At 40.4% G+C, this 14,745-nt stretch overlaps 1 long non-coding RNA gene across 1 annotated transcript; it reads right to left on the minus strand.

The window, feature by feature from the left end:
* Positions 1 to 2,745: 2,745 nt before the first annotated feature.
* Positions 2,746 to 9,137, minus strand: LOC123379680. The gene is made up of 3 exons (XR_006584471.1): positions 7,611 to 9,137; positions 3,902 to 4,016; positions 2,746 to 3,089 (listed from the first exon to the last, which is right to left on the minus strand). It is a non-coding gene; the product is annotated as an uncharacterized LOC123379680 (long non-coding RNA).
* Positions 9,138 to 14,745: the final 5,608 nt, after the last annotated feature.

A 14,745-nucleotide genomic window follows, 5' to 3' on the forward strand; every position in this document is an offset into this window, starting at 1 on the left:
TGCATTAATTTAAGATGGAAGGAAGAGATCTTTTTCAATGAATCCTTAACGCTGAGGACCACCATCACCAAATTGACAGGCTGTCTGATGATTGTCCCAACTGCCATGATCTGTGAAAACTAAGAGTCTCTGATGTTGGCTGTCCATCCAGGTAAGTGAAATCTTGCTTTGGACTCAAACAATATCGGACTTTTCTAAATCCTGAGGGCAGGATGGTTGGTTGCACATGGAAGCCCAGGTTCAGGTTTCAAGAATCTGGCTGTAGTCTAGAAACCTTAAAAAAATCAAAATTTTATTATACAGCCAAAGCTAAAGGCAGGTGGAAGCTAGACGGTGCAGTGACAGTCACTGGACGGAAAATTAGACAGGGAACAGAAGCACCGGTGATTTCCCTACAAGACAAGAAGATTCTAAAAGAGAACCACTTTCTTAGCTGGCCAGCTCTATTCTCATCATCGCCATTATTATGTTTAGGATTACTGCTGCTAGTTGATTCATCAACAATCACTTGCAGAAATGAGTCAGGCTTTTTTGCACTTATTAAACACTGAGAGCAGTATGCTTTCTGCTAGTGCCTTTCCCGCATTGTTTTTTTTTTTCTTTTTTCTTTTTTCTTTCTGTAATGGCTTCCTCTTCTATCCACTTATCTTGCATTTACTTTGTTCCTTCCCTGTTATGGCTTACATGTTCTTTCTTCACACACATGTGTCATCAGCTTCTCAAACTCCACTGTATTCCTTTCCTCCCCAAATCGTAGAGACTATTATTTTCCCATTAGAGCAGAACACCAGAACACTGAGAACGGTTTAGTATTCCAAGATTCCATAAACAGCCCAAGCAATTGCTCAGTGTTACGCGACCTCCACATATCATTTTAGCAAATGGAGATGCATTAAATGGTTCCAACAGGTGTATGATTATAAAAAGAATGTCAAATTTTTGTGGAAATTAATATTGGAGTATAGGTTCTATTATTACTGCTTAGCAGCAAATGGTTTAAGTAGTATAATAATATAGCAGGCTCAGGGAGCCAATTAATCCATTAGAGGAAAATTCCATGTATTTAAAAAAAAAGTGATTTTAGCTTTAAAGAGGAATTGCAGACAACAATTCTAAGTGGAATTCATCTTAGCAAGTTACATACTGTGTTGTTGGGTAATGTAAAATCCAGTTGTAGAAGGCAAAAAAGGGTATCAAGAAGACATAATTGCTATTTTTAAGAAAACGCACGTTTGAGGGGCATACTAAACCTTTATATTACTGACACTAATTATTTTGGCATCTTACTGGCAGTCGCAATTGGACAGAAAGTGGAAGTATGTACACTCAACACAAGTTCTTGGCTGCATTTCTTCATCCTTACATACTTCAGGGTTTTATTTATGGCTACATTGAAGCTGGATGTCAAATCTGGGCCCCTCAGAACAAAATCTTAATAATTAACTGGCAAAACTGAACATGATCACTTCTGACACACCTACACTGGTAATTATTGCTTTGAGGCCATTTACTAATGAAATTAATGTATTCATTGCCCTAACAAATTAGCATAACTCATACATAATGCCCCACATTTCAAGACCTCACTAGAAAAACAACACTTAATACTCGGAATGAGATGGCAAGGGCATTACGTGGAGACAGTATTCACTGAATTACTACATGTTAAAAACCACAATAGCTAAGTGTTCGCTACAATGCAAAATGTAAACACAATGTGGGTATTAAAGCCATTAATAGTGTAGTCAAGAGCGTACAATTGATGATTATCTTTACACTTCAAATAAGCAGATATTACAATAGCAGTAACCATGGAATCTAATTAACTGGCTACTTCTAGAGCTACAGAGTAGGAAAAGAATGCTCCGCAGACAGCCTCTTCTTCCCCACCACATTGATAGAGAAGATTCTTCAGCTGTTGCCACTTCTGTGCATTTCTTACTAAACTCAACCACACACTAATTAAATCCTGTCCCCCCTACCCAGCATCAAGAAGGTTAAAAAACAGAAAGTAGACATTTTCAATATCTACATGTTATTCTTCTAAAAAATTTTTTAATGTTTATTTTTTTAGGGAGAGAGAGAGAAAGAGACAGAGTGCAAGAGGGGAAGGGGCGGAGAGACAGAGGGAGACACAGAATCCAAAGCAGACTCCAGGCTCTGAGCTGTCAGCACAGAGCCTGACACGGAGCTCGAACCCACAAACCGTGAGATCGTGACCTGAGCCAAAGTCGGAAGCTCGGCCCACTGAGCCACCCGGGTGCTCCTACATGTTATTCTTAAAGGGAAAAATGTGAAGATGATCCTTGTGTAAGCTTAGTGCTTAGCGTAAAAGGTGATTTTGCTTTTTTATTCCCTACGCACTTTTCACTTCAAATGGCAGAGATCACTGTAAGTCCAGCAGGGTAGAAAGAAAGCAAACCAAAAACAAACAAACAATAAAAGGAAATAGACTCTAAACTATATTTCTTTGACAAATTCTAAGCTAAGCCATCTTCCCAAGCATACAAGTGTAGTGAAAGGTGGTGGTGGAGTTTTCGTCACCTCTGCCCTAGACCCACTTAAAGGGACTTGTACCCTGAAATAACCATATGCCCAACTGGGGTAATGTTTACAGGTGCACCATACATACATGCCCACATTGAGAGCAGTCAGCAGTTACTGGAAAGTCGAGATTTGGGTGTGACTTACGTTTGATGAAATAATGATGTTTATTACAAAAAGAATGGCATTACAGCACCCTTCGATTCGCAAGAGCTAGGCTTTATTCAGTCCACAGAAATACGCATTTCATCACAACGCAGGACATGATAACTGAGAGTGCTTCTGGAACTGATTACAATCGAAGGCTTAAATCTTCGCAGGTGGAAGTAAACTTGGGGATCATACCATTCAACTCTTTTGCTTTGTAAATAAGGAAACAAACATTTGGAGCATTTAAGCAACTTGTTCAAGGTATCATAGCTGGCAGTTTCTCAGCTGCAGCCTGGGTTTTCTGACTTCAGTTCCACAGCTCCTTTCATTACACTGATGAAAAAGTGAAGGCATGAATTCTAAGGAAAGAAATCGTAGGTGTCCCCTTGCTTCACCTAATGGGAAAAAGAACTGCTAAGTGTATCTTAGAATCAGGGACTTGTGCAGTTTCATTTATATTTGTTTTTGCATTGCAGAGACCCAGCCTTAAGGTTGCTCACAGATTCTTATGAAAATGAAATCAAACAGAAATAGAACAAAGACTAAAGTGGTGAGAGTACTATATTTCTGTTATACCCGCTACAGGATTGTCATTTGGTCTGTGGACTGGTTTCCATTTAATTTGCACACAAGAGGTTTGTGCTTTTATAATTTCCACAGCTGTCTTTGAGCATGGCTATGATGTAGTACATGTGTCTATCTCTACTCCCTTCACCTTGATTCCTTCTTTCTTCCTTTCTTTCCTTCTCTTTCTTTCTTTCTTTCCTTTCTTTTCCTTCCTTCCTTCCTTCCTTCCTTCCTTCCTTCTTGTCTTCTCTTTCTTTTCTTTGTTTCTTTCCTTTTCTTCACTCCCTCTCTCCCTCACTTCTTTCTTACTTAACTCCTTCCTTCACTTCCTTCCTCCTTCCCCCTTTCCTTCCTCCTTTCCTCCCTCCCTTTTCCCCTCCCTTCTTTCCCCTTTTCCTCCCTTCCTTCCCTTCCTCCTTCCCTCCCCTCATTCCTTCCTCCTTCCTCCCCCTTCCTCCCCCTTCCTCCCCTCTCCTCTCCTCTCCTCTCCTCTCCTCTCCTCTCCTCTCCTCTCCTCTCCTCTCTTCTCTTTCCTTCCTTCCTTCCCTCCCTCCTTGCTTCCTTCCTCTATTCCTCACTGAATATCCCGCAAAACTGGCCAAACCAGTGACTGATGGTAATAAAAACTTCAGTTCGTTACCCTGAACCAATGGCTCCTTTACTCCCTTATTTGCAGCACACGTTGGCGGTTTGGAGTTTGGAGTCTGCAGTTTGGAGACGAGCCATAGCTAACTCTGTGTTCTTTCCGTTCCCTTCTGAGGCCAAAAGGAAGGATATTAATAAGGCGACATGACAAACACTAACAGGCACATTTAGCTATGCATCTAGGTCCTTGAGTGGTAAAGGCAGCATTTACGGGAGACAAGTGAGGAAGGCCTTGAGACAGATATGAAAACTTGAGCATAACAAATGTGCTTTTTTATGTATAGAATATGGACTTGAACCAAATGAAATGTTGGCTAAAGCTCAGTTCTAAGAATATTTTGATACTCTAAGAATATTTTGGGTTTAGTCAATGCAGAAAACATATAGATTTGATACTAGTTGAAGCTTATAGCCAATACTACTATTAATTTAAAAACAACAGTAGTAATAGCTATCAAAAAATAGAGTTTTGAGTCATATATGCTAGGCAATATATATTAAGAATTTTACCATCTCATGTAATCCTCAAAGAATACTAGAAGGGTGACTTTAATTTTAGAATTGTACTCAATTTAACCCTCTGAGAGTCAGAACATTTTATGATGGTGATGATGACTACTATTATTAGAGTAGTAATAATTCACATTTATTATATGCTTCTTATGTGATAAGCCCTACTCTGCAAGTTTATGTTTAGTCCTATGTGATCTTCTTAACAATCCAATAAACTAGGTATTATTACCCCCCTTTTACAAAGGAGAAAATGAAGGAACAGAGAGTTTAAGTAATTAGTTAAAGGACACGCATCTGGTAAGTAGAGAAGCCAAGTGAACCCTGGAAGCCTGACTCTACGGTTCACACTTCTAACCATAATATTCACTACCCCCTCCCCCCCAAATAACTTGCTCATATAACACAGAGAAAAACCAAGATTTAGGGGCAAATCTACGAGATACCACATTCCTCTCCTTTCTGTTTGTTTACACACCAAGTCTGTTCTGCCTCAAAGCCTAGGGTTTCTCCTCTAACCAAAGCTCTGTTCCCCTGACTTTCCCCAAAGCTCATTCTGCAGACCCAAACGGCTCCAGCCCCTTCTCAGAGAGGCCGTCTGGGAACACTGGATTTCAGTTTGCTGCCCAGATACTCCACATTACACTAAATTATCTCCTTGGTGGCATTTATCACCGTATATGTTATGTCATCATATGTTTACGTGTTTGCTGATGCTTTACTGTCTGACTCCTCAACTCTTACTCCATGAAGGCAAGAACCATAACCTATTTTCTTCACCAGGATATATCAGGGGTTCTCTCTCTCTCTCTTTTTTTAAAAGTTTTTTAATGTTTATTTATTTTTGAGAGAGAGCGAGCAGGGGAGGAGCAGAGAGAGGGAGACACTGTCTGAGCTGTCAGCACAGTCCCTGACGTAGGGCTTGAACTCACAAACCATGAGATCATCACTGAGCCAAAGTCGGACGCATGGCTGACTGAGCCGTCCAGGTGCCCAGGGCTTTTAATGCTTTGCAGAGAGTAGATGTTCAAAAGTACTTACTGAGTGAAAGAATAATCGAATATACTTAGCCTCTGTTTTACAACTATGACTCTACCGGGTTCACTGTGTGACTATTTGTGGTTTAAATAGTGGCATAGGCGGAAACAAACTACTTTGCTTCAATGTTTAGCAGGTTTTACTTTAGCATCGTGGTTCAGTTCAGGTTCCTGTTTTCAAAAGTTAAGAGAAGAAAGGTACTAAGGACACAACTTTAAACCCTACTTTTACAGGCATTCGTGCTGATTTTTTGGCCGCATAAGTGGCCTTTTCTGTCTACGTGGGCCTTCAGAAGTTGCACTGTAATTGGAATTTTCATTTTGCTCTAAGCTAATGGCACAATATTGTTTGAGCAACAGTTACAGAATTGACTATCAGAAGGAGTAACTGTCCCTTGGAAATTTGCTGAAGAAGAATCTGGAAAGTTGATCACCTTTTCCTTAATTTCCGTGACAATCAACTATTTTTTCATTAAAAAAATGCGTCCCAGTTTTCTATTTAGAGTATGTGTCTATACCACATTGAGAGAACATAACTTCAGCTTGCATGTGGGTCTGGGTAGGTGTGAAGATAAATTCAATTGAGAGTTTATTTAATGTGGTTCTAATTTGGGGCAGTGCCAGTGGATGGAGGCAGGGGGTGGCAGGGGAGATGCCTGTGACTAAAAGTCTTCTCTTCAGTCACATCCTAACAGTTTCTGGACCGCAGGGATGGGCATAGGAAAGAATAGGGTGGTAAGTAGGCTAAGGGGATAGGTTAGCAAAGATATTTATGTTGTTTAAAATCGGTAAAACATGGACACTGCAGTAAATATCATTGTATGGGAATTAAAGTCTGGGAGCTCTTTTATGTCAGGAAGGTCCCTCCAAACCCTATTACTTATTAAGCACTTACTGCATGCCAACCACTACTAGGTATTAGACATATCTTAACTCACTAAATCCTTAAGTCGGGTAATTCTTACGACCTGCATTTTATTGATGAGGAAATTGAAGCATGAAGAATTAACTTGCCAGGGCCACCGGGAAATTAAATGCCAGATCCAGGATTTGAACTCCAGTCTGACCATTGCCCACATCCTTGCCTCCTATGATCCCTTATTCTTTTTGGGAGAAATTTTCTCAGAGATAGGGTGAGTTCTTAATTAAGAAAGCTCCCCATTTTGAAGGCAGGGTGGAGGCTGGCAGAGGAATAGGCCATTTCCCTTCCACCAAACATGCCTGTCTGCAGCCCCATCATATTTGGACAGAGAGGTAGAGAGTGAGCTGACTGTGTGTTTTAAAAACGCTTTATAAAATCACGCCGACAGGGAAAAACAGAATTGAAAGAGAAACCTAATTTTATGTGTTTCAGAGCATGGCCCAGAGATAGAAGGGGGAAAAGCCACTCCTAATGATCCAAACGCCACAAAGATGGGATAAGGAGGGAACCCAGCAAAGTTCTGTAAGGCACAAGTCACTGTTGTGGCCACGTAAATCTACTCTGCTTCCGATAGGGACCCTGATATATAATGCCAAAGAGTAACAGCCTAATGCTAATGCGACGCAATTAGCCTATAAGGTGGGTGGTGGTCCTGTCCACTAGCCCCACACTTGTAAAGGGCTAGGATTGTCTCCCCATCGTGGCACACGCACACAGACATGCCCACACATCCACTGAACTTCAATATTTGGCATTTTAGGACAATGTCATAACAATGCCAAAAAATTGTTGGGGCCAAGACTGTCGTCTAGGACCTGGAATTTTAACAGCAAGGCTCTGGGAGTGATGATCTCTGAGAATTCCCTGGTGACCTTTACTTCTTAAAGGTCCTGTTTGTGCATGTCTGCGTGGTGAGGGAGGTTAAGCACTAGGAGAGTCTTGCTTAAGGAACAGCCTGAGCTAATCTCTACTCTGCCGATTCTCTGGGCACGGTGGACTTCATGGAAATGGTCTAAGCCTCCCCGGAGGTTGGGGACGAGGCTGCAGTGCCCTGCATCACGTGGCTGTGATTGCCCACATTTACTGGCACTCATAGACCTGTCAGTCCAAGATTCTCACTGCAGCAGTGACTAAAAGTCCGGTCCTCTCAGGAGCTCCAGGGAGGAATGCCACATTGCAGGGGTCAAGTGCTAAGAACCCAGGGACTGAAAAAGACCCAGATCGGTGAAACTTACGAGAAACATTACTAAGAGGCAATCCATCTTCCTCTGCGACGTGCTGGCAGGAGCACAGAGCTGCTGAGCAGGATCGCTGGAGGGGTTAGCGCTGGGACAGCCAGTGTGGGCAGCCTGCCTCCCCTTGCAACTGAAGGGTGAGCTGTGTCTGGAGAGGGAACTTTGGGTGACCTCAAGGAGCGACGCATGCGGCCTGGCCGAGGACACCCGTGAGAATGTTCTCTGTTATGTTTATAAACTTTACAAAGTTATGCTCACAGTTATATAACCCCTATGTGGTGCCATAGTTAATGAAGTGCTGGAAGTTAGAAAAATAGCCATGATGTTGTTTTGCCCGTGCTAGGCTTTACTATGTAAGGGTTAAACTCCGTGCTAATTTGCTGATGTGACACAGGATGCGATCTCCCTAGCACCAGCCACAGGTCAAGTCAATCTTCTATTTCAGGAAACTCGTAGCAATCGAATTAATATACAACCATATTAAAGTCATTTCAAAGAAGGAATGCTAATGAGTGACTGAAATTTGTGGCTTCATCCAAAAGCAGGGCAAGATCACCCCATAAAAATCGCTATAATAATAATTTGTTGACTCAATAGTTTATCCTTGTTTTTATTTTTCGTGCATCAATCTGTAATACCAAATGCCCATTTTGAAAAATGCCACCATTCTGTCGCCTCCTCCCACAGCTGCTGCCTGTTTGCCTATTCAGAGAGAACTCATCAGCCTTTTCCGATGGCTTTCTAATTCTTCTCTTTGTAATAATAATAATAAAAAGAAATACAACTTGGATGCTTTTCATCTTTATATCCCTCTCCCACCACACCTCCATGGATGCACACAGCGTCTAGTGTCGCCTTGCACACCGGAAACACTCGACAAATGTCGGTTGGGTAAACTCAGTGAATCGGCACAACCATTTGCTGATAAAAGCTCACGCTTCCACCTGAAGGAGAACCTGGAGGTTCAAGTCAATATTTAATTAAAGAACTAATAGTTGTGTTAAACCTAACGAATTGCTGTATCTACAAATGTCATAACGTGTCTCTCTTACGAGATCGCAAAGGGGCTCTGATGGCCAAAGAAGTGCTTGGATCGGTAAACTATTTGGAGAAGTATAAAAATCTTAGTGTCAGTTGGATGAATAAAACATCATATCAAGTAATAAATGGCTGTAGCCATATCCTCCCACTAAAAATATTCCACTTCATAAGCACACTGGGAGGGAAACAATATGATTGTGATATTCAAATACATTCAAGGCGACAATATGTTCTTTTCCTTAGTTTTCTCAGAGGACGAAGTATTCACCGAAATCACTTGTTGGCATACTTAAAATGCTGAAATGATAATATTTAAAATATTTATATTATTTATTAACATTTTTTAGAGGTAGTATTTTAAGAGTTGGAGCCTCATGATCATTTTTCTACCTTGATACTCTAGCTTGAGGCGGATTCCTCAAAACAGAAAAAGGGAAATAAACCTTTCTTTTTTCTTCTCTTTATAAGACATACAAGACTGGTTACAAGATGAATAAAACTCATAAAAGAAAATAAAACAACCAAATATCAAATTGAACAAGATAAGAATTATGATGTTATTTCACCTTTTATCATCTTAGATATGAAAATTTAAAAATCCTCCATTTTCCTTTGAAAGAAAAATAAGCATATAAAATGTCAACAAGGCTTCTCTTAAATTTTTAACAGACTCATAAAAAAGTAAACTGCAAAAAAACTTGAGAAACATTTTGCATATGATTTCCATAAAGTTGTTTCACTTCCGGAAAACTCAGAATAGTACTGCACATGTTCTGTACAGCACAGCGTGGGGAAGGGTGCCAATGAAGAGAATTGCAGATTTCAGAGTTCTTCTAGCAAAAATAATGTGTTTTATATCTTTAAAATTGAGTATCTCCTTCGATTTTCAAGTCATAAGTTTTGTGGAGCCCACCACCACGTCTTGAAGGAGAATGTGGCATGTTTCATAACATTTCATGTGTTAACTTCTCTGGTGTTTGGGACTGTGGCTGACCCATTAGTTGTCCGTAGGAGGGGAAGCTGTGCTCACATCAGGATAAACAACGTTGCTTTATCCTGGTATAAGGCAGTCAGTTAATCAAGAGGGAACAGAACACTTTAAATCAAATGTGAGAGGCTGGGCGCATTTCGTGCTCTTCCAAAAACCTGCACTAACCTGTTATCCCCTTTAACCTATTCCTGAAATTCTCTTCATGAAAATCTATTGCCACTTTACTGAGTAGAACAGTGGCTAAACAAAGGTGAGTTACAAGTTTAAAAACAGAATAAGAAAAACAACAACAACAAAACTCTTAACCCCAGGAAACGCAAAACCTTTCCTGTTGCTAAGCCCCCCAAATATCCTCGAGGGCTACTCAGATTTAAATACATATTTTTGGGCAATATTTTGGCTTATTGTGCTATTTATATGTGAATGACTGAAACTTTGACAATGTATTGTGCAAATCTCATGTAATTCTCCATGGTTTTAATACATGGTAAATATGATTTATCTACCTATGAGAAAATTCTTATGTTTAGAAATGATGATCACAGTCCTCTCATCTGTGAGCAATTATTTCATTTCTGTAAGTCCAACACAGGGTGATTTCTTGTGCAGAAAAGCAGAATTTTGCTTTGGAAACATGGCTCTCTCCTCCTCCCAGCCCTGCCACCCATCCAGGCTATGTTCATGGCCTGTTACGCACTCTAAGCTCCATCTCCCAGACGCATCGCGATCTCTTGGATGCCACAAGTGTATGAGGATGAATCCATTCAGAGTTCTAAGAGGAGCTGGTCAGAGCAATTAAACTACTTATGCACAGCTATGGGAATCACTCAATTAGAAACGTAGAAGAAGATAATAAGGCCAAGAAACAGTATATTTGGGGGGAAATTATGGCTACAGGAAAGAAATGGAGGTCAAGAACTGAAAAACTTTGCAGTATATTCTAGGAAAACGAGCATGGGACAGAAGTGGCTGTGTACGACTTGACTGGCTATCTGCCTAACGATGACCTCGAGTATTAACGCTGTATGAACAATGCTCACCGATATTGCACATTAGCTGTCCTGGACCAACAGCAAATTACTTACTCAGAGTACAATGCCTTTCATATGTGAACTCATGGGTTATAAATCGTTTGTTTCCCATTAACAGAGCTCATCTTTGAGCAAATCACGGCAAGACTAACAGCTGTGCTTCTCACTGCGGAGGTACAACTTTTGATCCAGGACTTTCTTCCTGAACAGAATTCTATTAGAAAAAATTTGTTTTTAGTGAGAAGACTACTTTAAAAATTATATGTACCAGAAAGATACATATAAAACATATTAGCATCTATCCTACTTCCCCCCCCCACCCCATGCTAGCAGAAGATGAAAATTACAGAGCCAAAAGGATAGTGAAAAGTACACACTGTAATATTTAAAAATCTGGTTCATATTTTATAATTGGCATCATCTTTGCATTTATATGTGCCATTTTATGGAAACAATCTCCACGAGTCTTCTAGCTAACAAAGCATGAAAAGGCAATCCCTTAAAGGTGTCTTGAACACTGAGTTCACACCAGTACTGTGACTTGGGATGCTCACAGAACCTCCAGAAATATTCAGGGCTTACGGTGTTACACCATCATCCTGAAGAGAACCTACGTATCATGTAGCATGGTTAGGCATGACATAAAACAGGCAAATTAGTGTGTTCTAGGAGCATGACCTCCAAAAATAAAACCAAGGTATGCTCGGAGGAGGAGTGTGCAGGAATTGGCACTTCTTTCTAACTCCATAACCATATAATGAGTTGGGCCTTAAGGCAAATAAAAAAAGGGGACACCCCCCCCCCACCTGAGAGGAAGACATGTAAAGGGCACTTCCAAAGTGAGCTACATATAGGAGGCTTCAGTGAAGGCAGGTCAACTACAAACATCTGCCGTAAGTAACAGGAGAGTATGATTTGTCTTTTACATTTCTTTTTCCTCTTAGTGGGGAAGCTTGAATCATCCCACAATTATTAAAAAGTGCATATAAATCTACCTTTCCCCCCACCCCCGGAAGTTAAAGTAGAGAGAGAAATTTTAATACTGGAAAACATCATAAGTCTAGTAAAACCCCTGTTTGTTTTGTAGGTATCTTCAAGTCACAACTGCTTTTACATTTACTTTTCTGCTGATCTTTAGAACTAAAATGTATTTTCTGAACAGTGTTTTTGTATGAATATCATTACCATTTATTTATTTATTTATTTATTTAACAGGGTTCAGGTTTTTGTTTTTTTTTTTAACTTTATTTTGAGAGAGAGAGAGAGAGCACATGAGCCAGGGAGAGGCAGAGAGAGAGGGAGAGAGAATCTCAAGTAGGCTCTGCACTGTCAGTGCAGAGTCTGAGGCAGGGCTCAAATCCACAGACTGTGGGATCATGACCTGAGCTGAAATCAAGAGTCAGGTGCTTAACTGACTGAGCCACCCAGGTGCCCCACTACCTATTATCTAATTACAGCTTTTAAATTGGCTAATTAAGAATTTTGAACAAAATCATCACTATGTATTACTTTTTGACATCTATAAACACATATATACATCCGCAAACAAATGACAAACGAGTTACCCCAGAATGTTGTAACTCTCTTAGGGCCTTCTATAACACCCCAATAGAAAAGATCTCTCCCTCCAGAAATTCTATAATATTGTCTGAGTTCTTACCACTTTGAGCCCACAGTCTTCCCTTGGTGTTGTTAGTGTGCATGACTGGTTGCCACAGAAAACCATAAGCTCTCAGAAGGCCTCTTTCTGAAGGCCTCTACAGTTTGTAGACCTAAACCACGGAACAGCAATGAATAATGTGTGATGAGTGGATAAATAATGTGGATAAAATTTTCTCCTTCTAAGGGACACCAGATTAGTCTTCACAATCTCCTTAACTGGAATTTAGTTTCAGCCTTAGTAGACTGAGGTTTTAAAAATTAACAGTAGCCAAAATAACTATAGCTAAAACAGAGAGGGCAGTTATACCTAAAATCGTCATTCCAAATATTAGGTACTTCCAAGCAACGTCAAGACTTTCTGCTAATTTATTTTTTTCTTACGTTTTTATAACGGCAACAAAAAAATGGAACCTAAATGTCCAAAAACAAAACAATCACTAAGTTGATTAAGATGCACTCATACAATTAAATACCTCACACTAACCAAAAATGCTCTTTTGAAAAATTTTTAATGACTTGGAGAGAAGTTTGTATTATGCTTTATAGAAGAAAAAAGCAGGATATAAAACTGAATGTATAGCTCAATTTTGTAACAAAAAAGAAGAAACAGAAGGAGAAAGGGGGAAATGTATAATTGAAATCTCTTTGTAGGACTATGTGGATGAGTTTTATTCTTTCTCCATTTCTGTAGTTTCTGAAATTTCTATAGGGAACATATGATAGTTTTATAATTGAAAGTTTGTAAAATTGTAGGGAAGAATGTGAATTTGAATGACAAAAAGAGCAAAAAAAAAAAAAAAAAAGGCAAAACAAACAAAACAGACCCTAGGAAAAAACATCTGTTTTTATTAGGGAAACTCCAAAGGAGCTAAGTAAGATACAGGACCATACAGTACATATGTTACAATAGACTTAAAATATTAAAACTTTTTAGTTTTCTCTCTCAAAATTACTACCAAACATCTTCCAGTCTAAGAGGCACATTTTAGCCTTCACAGGAAAACATTCTGAAATTAGAATGTTCTAAATTTTTCTTTATTTTATCCAAAAGCTGTTAATAAGCCTTATAATACCCTCTTACAAGAGATGTTCTATAAATCTGAGTTGCCAGATATAGTTCTAAGTTCTTTGCCCACCTGTCTGACTGCCTTCCTTCCTTCTTCCCTCCCTCCTTGCCTTCCTTCCTTCTGTGTAACATGACTGAATATCTACTATGCACTAGATACTGTGCTTAGGGCAAGTGATATGGTATAAATGTGACATGGTCCCTTTCCTCAAGTTGCTAACGGTCTAGTGCGGAGCACACATTCTGAGGAAGAGGCTGTTTCAATAAAGTGTGAGGAACACTGTGATGGGGTAGATGGACACAGGGTCCCGTGGGGCACAGAGGAGGGCACCACCCCTGTGACACTTGAGCAGAGACCTGGTATATCCAGGTGAGCGGTAGTGAGGTGAAGAGCATTCTGAGTGAGCAGTGAGACAGAGGTCAAACACAGAGAGAGAGAGGGGATAAGAAATAGAAAGATGGCCAGTGAGTGACAGAGATACAGTGAAGAGAGACACAGAGAGCAAGGGCTGAGGGAACTGGTAGTAGTTCAGTCTGGCTGGGGTATAGATTTGAAGCTAAAGAAACTCAAGAGCTGGGGCCTACAAGGGAGGCAAGGATCAGGTGATGCTTGTGGCCGTAGGCCTTGTGTACGACATCAAGGATTTTGAACTGACCCCTGAAGGATTGAAGTACAGAGTGAAAGTTTTAAGCACGATGTGGTTTCGTCTCAGAGAGATTGCGATGAATCCTATATGGAAAATGAATTACTTACGTCTCTAATTATCATGCATATTCTTCGATTTGTCATTTTTGTGTCGCTTTTATTCCAACCTGGAGGGATCCTGACTCAGTTTTCCAGGTCACCCCAATCATCAGTCTTCTACGTAGAATTAGTCACGTCTTCTTCTGTGTCTCTCATCACTTTACCTGTGCATGGAATATGGCCTATGTCATGGTTGTCTGTCTGCCCTGGTGATGGCACAGCGCTCTACGGGAGAAAGGGCACGGGGTTTGGGCTTGGGCAGAATAGGCTGCAATCCTGCTCCACCATCTACTTCTGATGTGGCCTTGAACAAATTTAATCACACGCAGAAAGTCTCAGTTTCCTCAACAGAATCAATACCGACTTCATATGGGTTTTGCAAGAATTGGATGAAAAATCTATAAAAAATGTTTGGTCCACGGTGCCTAGGTGGCTCAGTCAGTTGAGCGTCTGACCCCAGTTCAGGTCATGATCTCTCAGGTCCATGAGTTCAAGCCCCTCATCGGGCTCTGTGCTAACAGCTCAGAGCCTGGAGCCTGCTTCAGATTCTGTCTCCCTCTCCCTTTCTCTCTCTCTCTCTCTCAAAAATAAATACACAT

This window comes from Felis catus, chromosome C1 (assembly GCF_018350175.1).
Source record: "Felis catus isolate Fca126 chromosome C1, F.catus_Fca126_mat1.0, whole genome shotgun sequence".
NCBI lineage: Eukaryota > Metazoa > Chordata > Mammalia > Carnivora > Felidae > Felis > Felis catus.